Here is a 16,719-nt window from a genome sequence, read left to right on the forward strand (position 1 = left end):
ATCAGCCGGAATGTATTTGTCCCAGCTAAAACCTTCTGCCACTTTTTCATCATCTTGATTAACAAGATAAGCTTTCTTCTTTCCATCTTCAATAGCATGGGATGATGACGGTTGTTGAGCAACTTGTTGATATATAGCTTTCCGATAATAATCATTATTCCCGAACGGATTTTGAGCTCCACCTGCTTCTTGGTTTGTACATTCCCTCTTGAAATGTCCTTTTTCCCTGCATCGAAAACAAGTAACTTTAGATTTATCAAAACCTAAAGTAGAAACATTAGCATCACGAAAGTCATCTCTTCCTGTAATCAGCTTAAATTTCTCCGCTCTCCTCAACACGCTCGCTAAACACCATTTAATATCCATAAGCTCCATTTCCTCAGCATCGATCTGATCGTAATCCTCTTTCGTCAACATAGGATTTCCGATCCTTCCTACAACCAAACCCTCATATGATTCTAACACTGTAGCTTGTAATGCCATATGACCTTTAGCGACTTCTTCAGAGAAATTTTGACCGTTCTGAAGATGCAACGCGATGTTGCGGTTTAACACATGACTATTACTGTTATTTGAACTTTGAACACTCGGATTGACACTTGGATATTGTGACACCCCAGGAAAACCAGTAAGCGACACAACACAACTAGCTTCCTCAGTAACCGCATGCTAAATTTCGGGACGAAATTTCTTTCAAGTTGGGGATAATGTGACAACCCGTAACTTCAGGTTAATGCTTTAACTTAACACAATTAAGTTGGTCACACAATCTTTAGCATTGCATGGAACTATGCATTACTTTATGCATTATTTGACTTACATGAGAACTTTGTGCCTTGACTGTAAATTATATGTGGTGTGTGTGTTTTATGTAAAAGATAATACTTAGGGGTGAGTAGAGTAGTTAGTGAAACCTTAATAACTCCTAACCCTAATCTCTCTCACAAATCATTATACGTATTTTCAATCTTCCTCTACAATCATCTCTTGCAATCATCTTTTTCATCATTCTTGGTGGCACAAGCTCTCAATCATCACTTTTGATATCTCTCTTCATCTAGAATCAATCTAAGGTCTTTAGGTATACATGGAGCTTGCACTGGGAGGCGCGGTCGTTGTGGACAAGGATCATGAATGCTTTGATTAAACATTCTGACATTACATATTCATACTTATGTTGGGTTTATTTTTGTGCTTCCGCTAAACATTGATATTGCACTTATGTTTTAGACACCTTTCATATTGGTTGGGTTGAATTACATTTACTTTTACTTATTAGTTACATGTTCAATATGATTGGTGGCTTAATCCTGGTCAATCACGCCTCCAAGCGGTGGTACTCCGCGTGTGGACTTTTGGGGGTGTGACGGATTGGTATCAGAGCCATTGGTTATAGAGAACTTGGTTTTCAATATGGGGAAAACGTTTTTTATTAAAACCAGACTATAACCAGTACAGTGCTCAACGATCCACAATGACGCTTCGCTCCACGTGCAAGACTCAACATACTAGGTACTACTATTCATGTTTACGTTGTCTACTTGCTAGAATTACATAAAACTTTGCTCGTGGTATGCTTAGATTACATTGCCTACTATTCGTTATTGCTTGAGAACATTTGTGTGCTTACTCTCTTCTGTCATCGCACTATTCGCGAACGCTCTCTCACATATGTTACCTTTGCTATGAAGATCACGGCTGGATGCATTAACTTGACACAAGCCCAGTTGACGGCTCTCACTAACGAACAAGTTGCTGCGGCACTTGCAGCCGCACAAGCAGGAGGTATACCCTTCAGTCGTAACTCACACTAGGATCCTTAGATCCTACATTCCTACACCAACTTATGTGTTTAATCATGTCCTATTCTTATACACAACAGGTCAACACGCTCAGCCACGTGTTTGCACTTTCAAGAATTTCATGGACTGTCGTCCAAGCACGTTCAGTGGCACGAAGGGAGCAGTGGGACTCCTCCCTTGGTTTGAAAAGCTCGAGTCGGTGTTTGAGATGTGTGAATGCCCTGAGGCTCGCAGGGTGAAATACGCCACTGGTACTCTAGAAGGAATTGCGCTGACTTGGTGGAATGAGCAAGTTCAAATATTAGGGCTGGCAGCTGCTAACGCCACCCCTTGGAATGATTTCAAAGAGTTGATCAAGCGGGAATATTGGACACGTGATGACATCCACAAGTTAGAAGTGGAGTTCTTTCATTTGAAAATGACGGGGTCGGAAATCGAAGCTTATACTAAAAGGTCAAACGAGCTGGCCGTTCTGTGTCCAACTATGGTGGACCCTTCTATCAGACGTATTGAGTTGTATCTCAAAGGGATGGCACCAGAAATTCAAAGCCACGTGACATCAGCCAACCTTAATAATATCCAGGATATTCAACGTCATGTGCATCGCCTCACAGATCAGGCAGTGGAACAGAACAGGCTGCCTAAACGTATCAGTGCTACCGGTGCTACTACTTCCGCTACTCTCAGTGATAACAAACGGAAATGGGATGGGGATTCCAGCAAAGGTTCAGCTACAACTCAGTCTCAGGTTCAGCAGCGCAAGACTGATAACTACCAGAGCCCTGGTCAGCAATCTTCGGGCAATCAAAGACAGGGTGGATATCGAGGAAATCTCCCAAGGTGCAATACTTGCAACAAGCACCACAACAGCCAGTGCAACAAGGGTCGTTGTCAGCGGTGCCTCAAGTTTGGTCATGAGGCTAAAGATTGCAGGAACTCACGACCTGCGAACCAGAATCAACAACAACAACCACCTGTTCCACGAAACCAGCAGCAACAACAGCAGCGAGGCAACAGAGGATGCTATCAATGTGGTGCTGAAGGCCACTTCAAACGTGACTGCCCCCAGTTAAACCAGAACCAGAACAACAACAATAACAACAATCAGGGCAATGGCAATGACAACAACGGGGGAAACAATAATGGCAACGATGCTAGGGGTCGTGTGTTCGTGCTGGGGCAGGGTGATGCAAGGAATGATCCTAACGTGGTTATGGGTAAGTTTCTTCTCGACGACTTTTATGTTTCTGTATTGTTTGATTCGGGTGCGGATACCAGTTATGTGTCTCTATAGGTTAGTCAAATGTTAAAACGTACACCAACACCCTTAAACACCAAACATGTCGTAGAGATAGCCAATGGTAAAAGTTTAGAGGCCACACATGTAGTCAAAGGTTCTAACATCGTCTTAGCCGGTCAGACTTTCTCCATCGATCTCATTCCTATAGTTCTGGGTAGTTATGACATCGTCATTGGAATGGATTGGTTGTCCCAACAGCAAGCAGAGATCTTATGTAAGGAGAAGATAGTTCGTATTCCCCGTCCTGGTAAAGAATCTCTCGAAGTTCAAGGCAACAAGAGTGGTGCCGTGGTTGGCATCATCTCCTTTTTGAAGGCTCAGAAATGTTTACGAAAGGGTCACACTGCCATTTTGGCACTTGTTACAGACGCATCAACGAAAGAGAAGAGATTAGAGGATATTCCAGTTGTACGTGATTTTCCCCAAGTGCTTCCTGAAGATTTACCTGGGCTACCGCCTCACCGCCAGGTCGAATTTCAGATCGAATTAGCTCCTGGAGCAGCACCTATAGCTCGCGCACTGTATCGTTTAGCTCCAACTGAACTGGAAGAATTGTCTAAGCAATTGCAAGAGCTCTTGGATCAGGGCTTTATATGTCCTAGCTCTTCGCCCTGGGGAGCTCCAGTACTATTTGTGAAGAAGAAAGATGGAACTTTCAGGATGTGCATAGATTACCGCGAACTAAACAAGGTGACAGTGAAGAACCATTATCCTCTGCCACGTATTGATGACTTATTCGACCAGTTGCAAGGGTCGAGCTACTACTCCAAGATTGACCCGAGGTCAGGCTACCATCAGCTGAGAGTCCGGGAGGAGGACGTCTCCAAAACAGCATTCAGAACTCGCTACGGCCACTACGAGTTTCTAGTCATGCCGTTCGGGCTAACGAACGCGCCGGCAGTTTTCATGGATCTTATGAACAGGGTCTGCAAGCCTTATTTAGACAAGTTTGTGATTGTTTTCATCGACGACATCCTGATCTACTCCAAGAGTCAGGAGGAACACGAGCAGCATCTACGACTTATCTTGGAACTTCTTCGAAAGGAACAACTGTACGCCAAGTTTTCAAAATGCGACTTTTGGCTTCGTGAAGTTCACTTTCTAGGCCATGTGGTAAACAAGGATGGGATTCATGTTGATCCATCCAAGGTAGACTCGATCAGGAACTGGCCTGCACCGCGTACACCAACGGAAATACGCCAATTCTTGGGTTTGGCGGGTTATTACAGACGGTTCATCAAAGACTTCTCAAAGATCACACAGCCGCTTACATTACTGACACAGAAAGGTGTTACTTATCGTTGGGGTAATACACAAGAAACGGCTTTTCAACACCTAAAGGATAGACTATGCAGCGCACCTATTCTCTCGTTGCCAGAGGGCACAGACGATTTCGTGGTCTACTGCGACGCGTCGATTCAGGGTCTTGGTTGTGTATTAATGCAAAGGTATAAAGTCATTGCCTACGCTTCACGGCAACTTAAAGTTCATGAACGGAACTATACGACACACGATTTAGAACTTGGAGTTGTTGTTTTCGCGCTTAAGATATGGCGACACTACCTGTACGGTACCAAGTGCACTATCTACACCGATCACAGGAGTCTCGAGCATATCTTCAAGCAGAAGGAATTGAACATGCGGCAACGTCGATGGGTTGAACTACTGAACGATTACGAATGCGCCATCAAGTACCATCCAGGCAAAGCCAATGTTGTGGCTGACGCCCTCAGTCGGAAAGACACTACGCCTAGGCGCGTGCGAGCATTACAACTTACTATTCAGTCCAGTCTTCCTGCACAGATACGAGATGCTCAGGTAGAAGCATTGAAACCAGAAAACGTCAGGGCTGAAGCCCTATGCGGCTCAAGGCAACGGTTAGAACAAAGGGAAGACGGCGCCTACTATGTAACAGGACGCATTTAGGTTCCACATTATGGCAACTTACGCGAGCTGGTAATGGATGAAGCTCATAAGTCCCGCTACTCGGTACATCCAGGTTCGGATAAAATGTACCACGATCTCAGAAGTACATACTGGTGGCCTAGCATGAAGGCCCACATAGCAACTTACGTCGGCAAGTGTTTGACCTGCGCGAGGGTCAAGACGGAATACCAGAAACCATCAGGCCTACTTCAGCAACCAAAGATACCACAATGGAAATGGGAGGAAATTTCCATGGATTTTGTTACCGGCCTGCCTAGATCCCAGCGTGGGAACGATACTATTTGGGTGATTGTGGATTGACTCACAAAGTCTGCTCACTTCTTGGCTATCAAGGAAACTGATAAGTTCTCTACATTAGCAGACATTTACTTGAAAGAGGTTGTGTCGAGGCATGGAGTGCGAACCTCTATTATTTCGGATCGTGATGCACGATTCACTTCAGAACTATGGCGAGCAATGCACAAATCTTTTGGCTCTCGGTTAGACATGAGCACAGCTTACCACCCTCAGACGGATGGGCAGTCTGAGCGCACTATCCAGACTTTAGAAGACATGCTTCGGGCATGTGTTATCGATTTCGGCAACAGCTAGGAAAAACATCTCCCGTTAGTGGAATTCTCGTACAATAACAGCTACCACACCAGCATCCAAGCCACTCCATTCGAGGCATTATACGGACGTAAATGCCGATCACCTCTTTGTTGGGCAGAGGTGGGTGATAGTCAGATCACAGGTCCTGAACTTGTAGTTGATGCTACTGAACGAATTGCACAGATACGACAACGCATGGCGGCAACTCGTGACCGTCAGAAAAGCTACGCTGATAAACGCAGAAAACCGCTCGCGTTCCAAGTTGGGGATCGAGTGCTACTCAAAGTCTCACCCTGGAAGGGTGTGGTTCGTTTTGGTAAACGAGGCAAGCTCAATTCGCGGTATGTTGGACCGTTCGAAATCATAGAAAGAATAAGCAAAGTGGCCTACAAACTGAACTTACCAGCAGAACTCGGTGCAGTTCATAACGTTTTCCACGTGTCGAATCTGAAAAAGTGTCCGTCAGATGAGACCCTCATAGTTCCTTTGAAGGAACTCACTATCGGCGAACAGTTGCATTTCGTCGAGGAACCTATTGAAATCACGGACCGGGATGTTAAGGTCCTCAAGAACACTAGAATACCTCTGGTACGAGTTCGTTGGAACTCCCGTCGTGGCCCAGAGTATACCTGGGAACGAGAAGACCAAATGGAACTCAAATATCCCTAGTTATTTCCGAACAATGCAACTACTACTGAGGCTGAAGCTACTACAGAATTTCGGGACGAAATTCCAAATCAACGGGGGGATGATGTGACACCCCAGGAAAACCAGTAAGCGACACAACACAACTAGCTTCCTCAGTAACCGCATGCTAAATTTCGGGACGAAATTTCTTTCATGTTGGGGATAATGTGACAACCCGTAACTTCAGGTTAATGCTTTAACTTAACACAATTAAGTTGGTTACACAATCTTTAGCATTGCATGGAACTATGCATTACTTTATGCATTATTTGACTTACATGAGAACTTTGTGCCTTGACTGTACATTATATGTGGTGTGTGTGTTTTATGTAAAAGATAATACTTAGGGGTGAGTAGAGTAGTTAGTGAAACCTTAATAACTCCTAACCCTAATCTCTCTCACAAATCATTATACGTATTTTCAATCTTCCTCTACAATCATCTCCTGCAATCATCTTTTTCATCATTCTTGGTGGCACAAGCTCTCAATCATCACTTTTGATATCTCTCTTCATCTAGAATCAATCTAAGGTCGTTAGGTATACATGGAGCTTGCACTGGGAGGCGCGGTCGTTGTGGACAAGGATCGTGAATGCTTTGATTAAACATTCTGACATTACATATTCATACTTATGTTGGGTTTATTTTTATGCTTCCACTAAACATTGATATTGCACTTATGTTTTAAACACCTTTCATATTGGTTGGGTTGAATTACATTTACTTTTACTTATTAGTTACATGTTCAATATGATTGGTGGCTTGATCCTGGTCAGTCACGCCTCTAAGCGGTGGTACTCCGCGTGTGGACTTTTGGGGGTGTGACAGATATGAAGAAAAACCACTAGTGTTGATTGAGCTTTGATTAACTGATCCAGTTGAGTTCTCTACGCTGAAAGCAGCTTGGATTTTTGGACTTGTTTCAACATTTTGAACATTTCCTTTGTAGTACATCTTGATGTCTTGTTGACCACTTGAACTGTTCATTCTAGCAATCTTTTGTTGCTTAAGATCTTGTCCCTCAAGTTTCTCAATAAACTGTGCAATCGACAATCTACTATACTCTTCGGAATTCTTTAAAATCATGAGGTATGTACCCCCATTCTTTTTGAGGTAACGCATCGGCTAATTTCTCAACCCATTCCTCTGGAGTTCTAGTAATCTCCAATCGAGACATTGACTGCACTAGATGACAATATCTCTCGATGAGAGTCTTTGTAGTTTCACCTGGCACACTTGTAAACAATTCAAATTCTTTCTTCAATAATGATTTTTTACTCTTGATCATCTCTGCACTTCCTTCGAATTTTTTCTTAAGTGCATCCCAAATCGAATAAGCACTATTATCATGTTGAAGTAATATGAAAATATCCTCTTTCACAGCTTGTTGAAGTAAACTGACCATCATTTTTTTCTGCCTTGTACATATCTCTCTCTTTATCTGAAAATTCCGAGATAATCTTTGCAACTCCCAAATCAGACAGTGGTCTAGCATACTTAGTTTCAATACTTTCCCAAGACCTTAGATGATTTGCTTGAACCCAATTCTCGAAACGTTCCTTCTAACTATGATATTCTTCAATGCCCATCAATTTTGGAGGCTTCTGTAACGTTCCGGTTTCATTTTCCATTGTCACACTCTGAGTAACAGTAACCGGAGTACTCGGGGCAGTAGCAAACGCATTATAAAATTCATTTTCCATGTTTTAGTTTCAAAAATTCTCACAAACAGACTTTTCAAACGAAATGGAGATCTGGTGCGAAATGGTCTTGATGCGAAATGACCCTGGTACGAAATGGACCAATCTGGTGCGAAATAACCAAACAAAATTCAACTCGTGCGAAATGAACTTAACTCTTACCAATTCGTACGAAATGGAAATCAATTTCAAGCAGAATGAAGCTTTCAAGCGAAATGGAGGTCTAAATGTTCATTTCGTGCGAAATGAAGAGTTCAATTCGTGTGAAATGCTGCTGATGTCATCCAATCGGCCATGTTTTTGACAAATTGATCAGGTTTTAGGTTGATTTTAAGTCTGATTCTTTCAAGGAATTGTTAAAACAGTGTTTCACACGATATATGTGAAAATCAAGCCATTTTATCCGTAAAATCTTAGTTACTTTTGAAAAATGTGAAGAAGAATGAGTAGAAATCAGAATTTTGAAGAAATCAAGCTGAATTTAGTAAGAACTCTTCCTCTTGAGCTCTGATACCAGTTGTAGGATCGTTTGCACGACCAAAACGAGTCGTTCAGAAGAGTTCTAATCAATACGAGAGGCGGAAACAGATGTATCGATGTAGAATCAGCTTGATATATGCTTTAAATGTCTTGTATATTGATATAACAATGTTTTACAGCTTGGAGACACTTCGGCAGCACCTCGGTACCGGAATCACAAAGTTACAAATGAAATGATCAAGACAGGTATTTATAGGCAGAGCCATTACACACGGAACAACTCATGCGAAATGGTCATTTCGTACAAAATGGCTTCACCATTTCGTGCGAGATGGCTAGTTGTCATTTCGTACGAAATGGATATTCCATTATTTCGTGCGAAATGGACTTCCAACACTAAATCCCTATTTTCTCGAACAATGTGCCCTGATCTTTCTAATCTATTACAAGACTCGATACAAGACGAAGTCGACAGACATATGCACCAACAAATTTACCCTTTGGTGGTTTATTAATGCGAGTTTCGAGATAGTTGAGTCACGAAGGTTTGGATGTTATTAGCGAGACGACCAAAAGTAGTTTTCACAATTAAAACGAGAATGATTTAAACGACTAAAGCGATTTTAATGAGTTAAACGATTGGTTTTTGGTTAGTGTTTAGATAACGGGATGGGTGTAATGTGATGAAAACATGGTAGATACGCCGCTGGTACTTCTTATATATAAGTGTTTTCATCATATTACATACCGTGGCGTTATTTAGTTCACTTGGGTAAACGATTTTGAAACAATGTCACACAATGATGTTTTCTAAATAATATAAACCATACGAGTTTTATTAACGAGTTTTTACGAGATGTTTTACAATTTGATTTAATTAAATAAATGTTTTGGGTTAAGAATCATGGCTACGAGATTTTATAAATTATAACCAACTTGATTTGAGTTGGTTAATTATGTCGCAATATTATACTTTTCAAAGCAAGGTTTTTAATTAAGTATTGCAACATGTAAACTAGCCATGAATCCGACACTCTCATAAACCTATGTGCTCGCCATCATTTCTTTGTTGACTTTGTTTTTTTTACATATGTTTCAGGTGTTGTTGAATGATGTTGATTGCTAGGATGCATGCCCACATAGGACTGGACGAGGCCTTAGTGACTTAATAACAATGGTAGACTATGTTTAACTTGTTTGTTTAGATTTCAAGATGATGTAAATGTTTAATGTTTAATAAAACGAAACATCAAATTTCCGTGTGTTTTGAAACAATGATTCTGTTACAACACTCCCCGACAATTCCGCCGCGATTTGTTGTTTTACGCGGTCGGGGTGTGACATCGTACGACTACTAGAGTCGATAATTGAAAACCTTGTATTGAAAAGTGTTTGGTATTGCAATATAATTAACCAACTAAAACAAGTTGGTTATATGTTTAAGAAAACCTCGTTGCCATGAATCTTGACTAAAAACATTTGCTTTTGTAAACCAAGCAGTAAATCATCCTTGTTATAAAACTTGTATGTTTATATCATTTAGTAAACATCGTTGCGTGTCATCATTTGAAATCATTCGTCCAAAATCGTTCAATTCGTTCGTGTTATCAATCGTTCGTGTTATCAAAACCAATCGTTCAAATTGTTTGTGTTATAAACCATCGTTCAATCATTCGTGTCATAAATCATCGTTCAATCGTCCGTGTTTTAATTGTGAAAACTAACTTCTGGTCGTTCTAGTTGAACACATTCAGACCTGTGTTTTGACTCGTCTATACCACCAAAGAGTATCTTTAATCGACTAACAAACCACCAAAGGGTTTGTTAAAATCATCAGGTTTTGTCGTTACCCACATTACCCCATAACCATGGCGATAGTCCGATAACGGGATTTGTCAGATCCAATGGTACCATAACATACTACTGGTCGGTTCGGCCAAAGCTAATGAATGTCATTCGTGTTATGTATCAACGCACCAACAAGCTTAGTTCACATTATTGAAATCGTTGTGTTTAATATAAAACCATAGCATTTGTTTTGTTTTGAAAACTCGAAATCGTTTAACACATATGAATCACCCCAAAACAATTGAAAGCAGTAAAATAGGGGATCTATGTACTCACTTGAGATTGCAAGGTGATGCGTGTGTAGTGTAATATATTTTTGATGTATATTTAAGCCCCTTTTTACACTTTTAGCCAAGTTTTAAATTTATAAAACACGATATTCACTGACACTAAACACACATATGGGCAAGTGCACCCATCGTGGACGTAGTATAGTGTTGGTAAGATACCGAGGTCGTCCAAGGACACAAGAGCTTTTAATACCGGTTTATCCTCAACGTCTAATCAAATCAAAAAGTGAGAAAAAAATGTTTTAAACTAAGAAAAATAAAAACTAACTAAATGCTGAAAAATAAAATAAAATAAAAATAGATAGACAAGATGAATCACTTGGATCCGACACGTGTATTAGTATAACCTTTGATTATTTTCGCACTTTTGCACTTGTTTAAGAGATTATCTTAGTTATTGTAGTAGGCCCCTCTTTTGAAGGCGACGTTACCCTCAACCCAGTAGTTTGAGTCAGCAAGGATACAATCCTAAAGGGTCGGATTATTGAAAGATAATGAATTAAGTTATTAATGCAAATTGTGGTAGGCCCCGCTTTTGGCGGTGACGTTACCCTCGGCTAAGTAGTCTGAGTCAGCAGGGATACAGTCCTAAATAGCCGGGTTATAGTATTAATAGTAGTTAACTTATGAGGGGATCAAAGAGTTTGGATCCTCGCCATCCAATACCTATGGGCATTGAAGGAGATCCTACTAAAATTGACCCAGGTCCCAAGCAGGACCTCTAAACGCTGAACAAGGGCAAGACCCTTACCAAACCGTTCCCTTAACCCCCGACCAGGTAGCCAACATACCTCCATATAGACCGTGGAGATATGAATGGTGAAAATCTTTTATTTTATATAGACAGTAAAATAATGCCAAGACACCACGGACAAACGATAAGGAAAGATCACCTTCAACATAAGTAACTAGTTATTAAAGTCATTAATACAAAACCAAATAAAAAGTGCAAAAGATTAAAAATAAAAAGTATTATACTATACACTTGTCTTCACCAAGTGATGTAAGAGACTTAGGCAAACATGGCCTTGATTGTCAAGAACTCTTACGATCAATCTTGGATCCCGAGACGACTCACACACTCTACGATGGACAATGGATGATGGTGGTGGATGATGGTGTTATGGTGGTGGTGGGTGGTGGATGAAGTGTGAGAGAGGTGGTGTGCCAAGGGATGAGAGAGAATGAAGCCAAGCTCCTCTATTTATAGGCTGAACAGAAGGCTGGACACGGCCCCGTGTCCGCTGGACACGGCCCCGTGCCCGTCTGACATTCTCTCTCTTCATTAATTGTAATTGCGAATTACAATTAATGCGCCTGCTGTACTTTCACCACGCCCCCGTGCCCGCTGGACACGGCCCCGTGGTGGGCAATGGAAGCTTCTACTGGTTTGTCTTTTCTGCTGCTTCCTGGGCACGCCCCCGTGTTCGCTGGACACGGGGCGTGTTCAGACTCTGTCTCTTCTCCTTTGCCTTGGGAGGTGCCGTTGAGGGTCCGGGCAGTCTACTTTTGTTCCTTTTCTTGTATTTATGCTAGAATTAGTTGTCTTTTTGCTTCTTTTGTGATTTTGAGCTCATTTAATCCTGAAAATGCAAAAGGAAGACAAAAACACTATTTTTCCAACATTAGTACTCAAAAAGGGTTAGTTTTATGCCTTAATTGATGTGATTTATATGTTGCATTTTACACACATCAAATACCCCCACACTTGAACTTTTGCTTGTCCTCAAGCAAAACTCTTTAAATGTGGCTTACACTCCCAAATGGAATAGGTAGAAGAGAAGTTTTTAGCTTGTCCTAGAGTGTCGGGAATCCAAGGTCTTTATAAGTTTTATTTTTATTTATTTACAATCCTATTCGTTATGATTTATTTTGAACGTTTCATAAGATAAATTACTTATTTGGGCATAGCATGCCTTATTAAAATTCCATTTATATACAAGTTCACATACCTCACGGGAGATCACTCAACACTCGGCCGAAGGTGTATATTTTTAGTGAATCACTCGAGAGCGGCATGGAACTTATGCCTTCCATAGGCTTGCCAAGCAATCAATCCTCCTCCTTTTTAACTTTCTACCTTCGTAAATATCAAGAGGACTTTTTGGGGTAAAGGGTTAGGCTTGGGTTAAAGGTGGGTGGTTGGTTAGTGGTTAGTAAAAAGGGCGAAAATCGTAAAAGCGTCGGTTTTCGTAAAATTCCTTGTCTTTAGCGACTTTTTATTTTGAAGTATTTCTCCAAACAAGCTTTTATATAGCTTTTGTTTGTTTTTGACTTCATCATATTTTTTTTTTCACATAAAGAGGCGAGTTTACGAAAAACCGAGCTTGTTACTAAAATAAAGGGTGAAAAATAAAAAGGTTTTTGGTGGGTGAAAAGGGTTTTTGGGGTAATGAAATGAAAGGTTTAGGCTCAAAGGGGCTATCTAGGGGGATTTTGGGTAGGTGATAAAAAAATTGAAAAATAATGGTTTTGAAAGAAAAATGGTTAGTCCTAATGCCTCCATCATTTACTTACTTGGGTTTAAGTTGGTAAGGACCGGGAATGAATTGTCGTGGCAAGTTCTAGATTTGTAAGAACCAAGCGGCTATTCACACAAGAAACGAAAAATGAGCATTTAATCTAAATATGTATATTTTTATGCTCAATAAAGGCTCAAAACTCACTTTTGTGGGAATGGGTTTTTAATGTGATCAAGTATATATAATCGAATTTTTAACTAGACTTGTTATGCCGTTTCATAATTTTCTTATGTTGGTTCTTTGTTATCACGACGCTATCGGTTGTAAACTTGTAAAAATATAACCTTTTTAGAACTTGTTATTCCCAACTTAAACTAAGACAAGTAAATAAAAAAAATGAAAAAGTTTTTGAAAAAAATTTGGGGTGTTTAGCGGTTCCAATAGAGTTTTATGTAAGGCTTGTGTTTAGGATTTGCAAAATTTCAAAGTTTTAGCATCCCCCCCACACTTAAATTACACATTGTCCTCAATGTGTCCAAAAATAAAGTTTTTGGTTGATTAGAATGTGTAAAAGTGGGTTTAAAAGCAAAGTTTTGTGTTACTGGCATCCTGGACACGGCCCCGTGTTGACCGGGCACGGCCCCGTGGTCAAGTGTCAGTAACAAAATTAGAGAATTGAAACAGAAGCCTGGACACGGGGGCGTGTCCGCCGAACACGGCCCGTGTCCAGTTACCTGAACTGGGTGATTTTCTGCAGGGGGCTCAGCACGGGGCCGTGTTGGTTGGGCACGGCCCGTGTTGAGCCTTCTGTGATGGAGATTTTTGTCGGGTTGCTCTGTTCTTCGTGCATGGTTCCATTTTTCTCGTTCCCTTTTTCATCCATTACCACCATGAGTGTGTTTTATTCTGCAAAATAAGACTAAAAGATTAAACTAAACTAAGGATAGTTCCGCGGAATGCCTCCGTGGTGCGCCACGTTTATAAGGGTCCTTGGCTAGACCCAATGCGAGGTTATATGTTTTCTGAGTGGGATGCTTGGCGTCCCATGTTACACCATCGGAGAGCAGCATCCAAGCTCGAATCAATAACCTTCATGTAATTGACCGGGTCGTCATCTTCTATTCTCTTCCCAACTCCGAATTTCACTTCATCATCCCCATACCTCAAGGTGAGTGTCCCGTCATTCATATCCACCACTGCCTGGGCTGTGGCAAGGAAGGGTCTCCCTAGTATAAGGGGGACCTCGGTGTCTTCCTCCATATCGAGTATGACAAAGTCAGCTGGGTAAACGAATCTGCTTACCTTTACCAAGACATTCTCGATGACACCTTGTGGGAATTTGACGGATCGATCAGCGAGTTGTATGCTCATTTTGGTAGGGCTCGTCGTTCCCAAGCCGAGTCTTTTGAACATTGATGAGGGCATAAGGTTAATGCTAGCCCCTAGGTCGGCTAAGGCATTGCGAACGGGCGAGTCCCCTATTGAGCACGGAATCGTGAAACTTCCGGGATCGATTTTCTTTTGGGGGAGTTTATTGAGTACGAGGGCAGAGCATTCTTCGCCTAAATTAACTAATTGCAAATTTTCAATTTTCTTCTTATTCGTAAGGAAGTCCCTCATAAATTTAGAGTATTTGGGCATTTGGGTTAGGACTTCGATAAAAGGAATATTGACATGCAATTGTTTTAACAGACTTTCGAATTTTGCGAATTGCTCATTTGTCTTTTGACGAATTAACCTACCGGGGTACGGAACTCGAGGAGCCTTGGTAGGCTCTGGTGATGGAGGAGAGTTCTTCTCCTGCAGAGGTGTTGGTACTGTTTCTTCCGTAGGTGGTGGTACTTCTGCAGGCCCTACGGTGCGGTTTCATAGTGTGATGAGGTGAACTTGCGCCTTTGGGTTTGTTTCGGTATTGCTAGGTAATGCGCCTTGCGGTCTCTCGGAAAAGTTTTGAGCTATTTGATTTATTTGTTTTTCTATGTTTTGAATGCTAGCTTGTTGATTCCTAAAATTAGATTCTAATTGTAGAAATCTTTCCGAGTTTTTCTTATCAGTGTCAGAGACGAGGCGAGATATAGTATCTTCGAGCCTTTCTCGTCCACCTTGTTGTTGAGTGAAATTTTGTGACTCATTTCTTGATTGCTGAAAGTTTGTTCGTTGGGTTTGTTGGTTACTACTATTGCCGGGTTCCCTCCAACCAAGGTTTGGGTGGTTTCGCCATCCTTGGTTGTAAGTTCCTGTTGGGGGACCCGACGGCCTAGGTCTATTATCAATGTAGTTTACCATTTCTTGTTGATCGTCCGTTTCTTTCATGCAACTCCAATTTTCATGTGACCCACCACACCCTTCACAAGCCATAACTGAGACTGTTTTTGTCATTTCTAATTTTTTTATTTTTGAAGAAAGGGCCTCGATTTGGGCTTGTAAAGAAGTGCTTTCATCGACCTTATGGGCGCCCGGGGCGATGGACTTATTTCCCCGGGGGGGTGTGCCATTGAAAATTGGTTTGAGCAATTTCCTCAATTTGATTATATATTTCGTGTGGGCGTCGATTACCTAAAAGTCCCCCGGAGCTAGAATCAAGTGTCTGCCTAGTGTGTGGCAACAATCCATTGTAGATAGTGGATACTTGATGCCATATTGCGAGGCCATGATGGGGACACTTGCGTAATAGCTCCTTGAACCTTTCCCAAGTTTCATATAAGGATTCCCCGTCCTCTTGTGAGTATGTATTAATTTCAGCCATTAATTTAGCAGTTTTAGCAGGAGGGAAATACTTATATAGAAATTTTTGGGCTAGTTCATCCCAGGTGTTTACCGATCCAGCTGGGAGGGCGTTGAGCCAAGCTTTCGCTCGGTCTTTTAGTGAGAACGGAAACATACGGAGGCGGATGGCGTCGTTTGATGCTCCATTGATCCGAAAGGTATCACATATTTCTAAGAAATTAGTTATATGTAGATGGGGATCCTCGTCCGCAAGCCCGTGGAAGGTTGCGGAGTTTTGGAGCATTTGTATCAGATGCGGTCGAAGTTCGAAGTTATTGGCTTCGACATTCGGAGCATTGATAGCGGCGCCTAGATTACCTACGGTGGGCCGTAGATAATCCATAAGGGTACGTTGGTCCGCCATTGGAGGTGGATCACCCGAAACCTTCTCTTGGTTTTTGGCTTTTAACCTTTTTCTGAGAAAGCGTTCGGGTTCTTCTAGCGGTTCTTTTATGTCTTTATTGGAACTGGAGCTCATACACTACGTGAGGTTGGCGTCGGGTTCCAAGTCCTGCAATAAAAACAGAAAAGAATGTTGGTCAGAAGCTTCACCACGGCCCCGTGTTGAGCAAACACGGCCCCGTGGTCGGAATTACAGTGATTGTTTTCCAGATCCCAGTTACTGGAAGTTGGACACGGCCCCGTGTTGCACCAGCACGGCCCCGTGGTCAGCCTTCTGTAACTTGAAAAACAAAAACTGCCAGTAACGATGCTGAGCACGGCCCGTGTCCGACCAGGCACGGCCCCGTGCTGAGCTCTGCAGAAGCTGAAAAACTAAAAAAAATCCTAAAAAATTAAAGAAAAATAAAAATATGATTAGGCCGTTGATTCCTAACTTTCTTAAAA

At 41.7% G+C, this 16,719-nt stretch overlaps 1 non-coding gene across 1 annotated transcript; it reads left to right on the top strand.

Moving 5' to 3' along the window:
* The first annotated feature begins 15,752 nt into the window (after positions 1 to 15,752).
* LOC118480697 lies at positions 15,753 to 15,859 on the top strand. Its single transcript, XR_004863675.1, has one exon. It is a non-coding gene; the product is annotated as a small nucleolar RNA R71 (small nucleolar RNA).
* The last annotated feature ends 860 nt before the right edge of the window (positions 15,860 to 16,719 follow it).

This window comes from Helianthus annuus, chromosome 7, assembly GCF_002127325.2.
Source record: "Helianthus annuus cultivar XRQ/B chromosome 7, HanXRQr2.0-SUNRISE, whole genome shotgun sequence".
Taxonomy (NCBI): domain Eukaryota; kingdom Viridiplantae; phylum Streptophyta; class Magnoliopsida; order Asterales; family Asteraceae; genus Helianthus; species Helianthus annuus.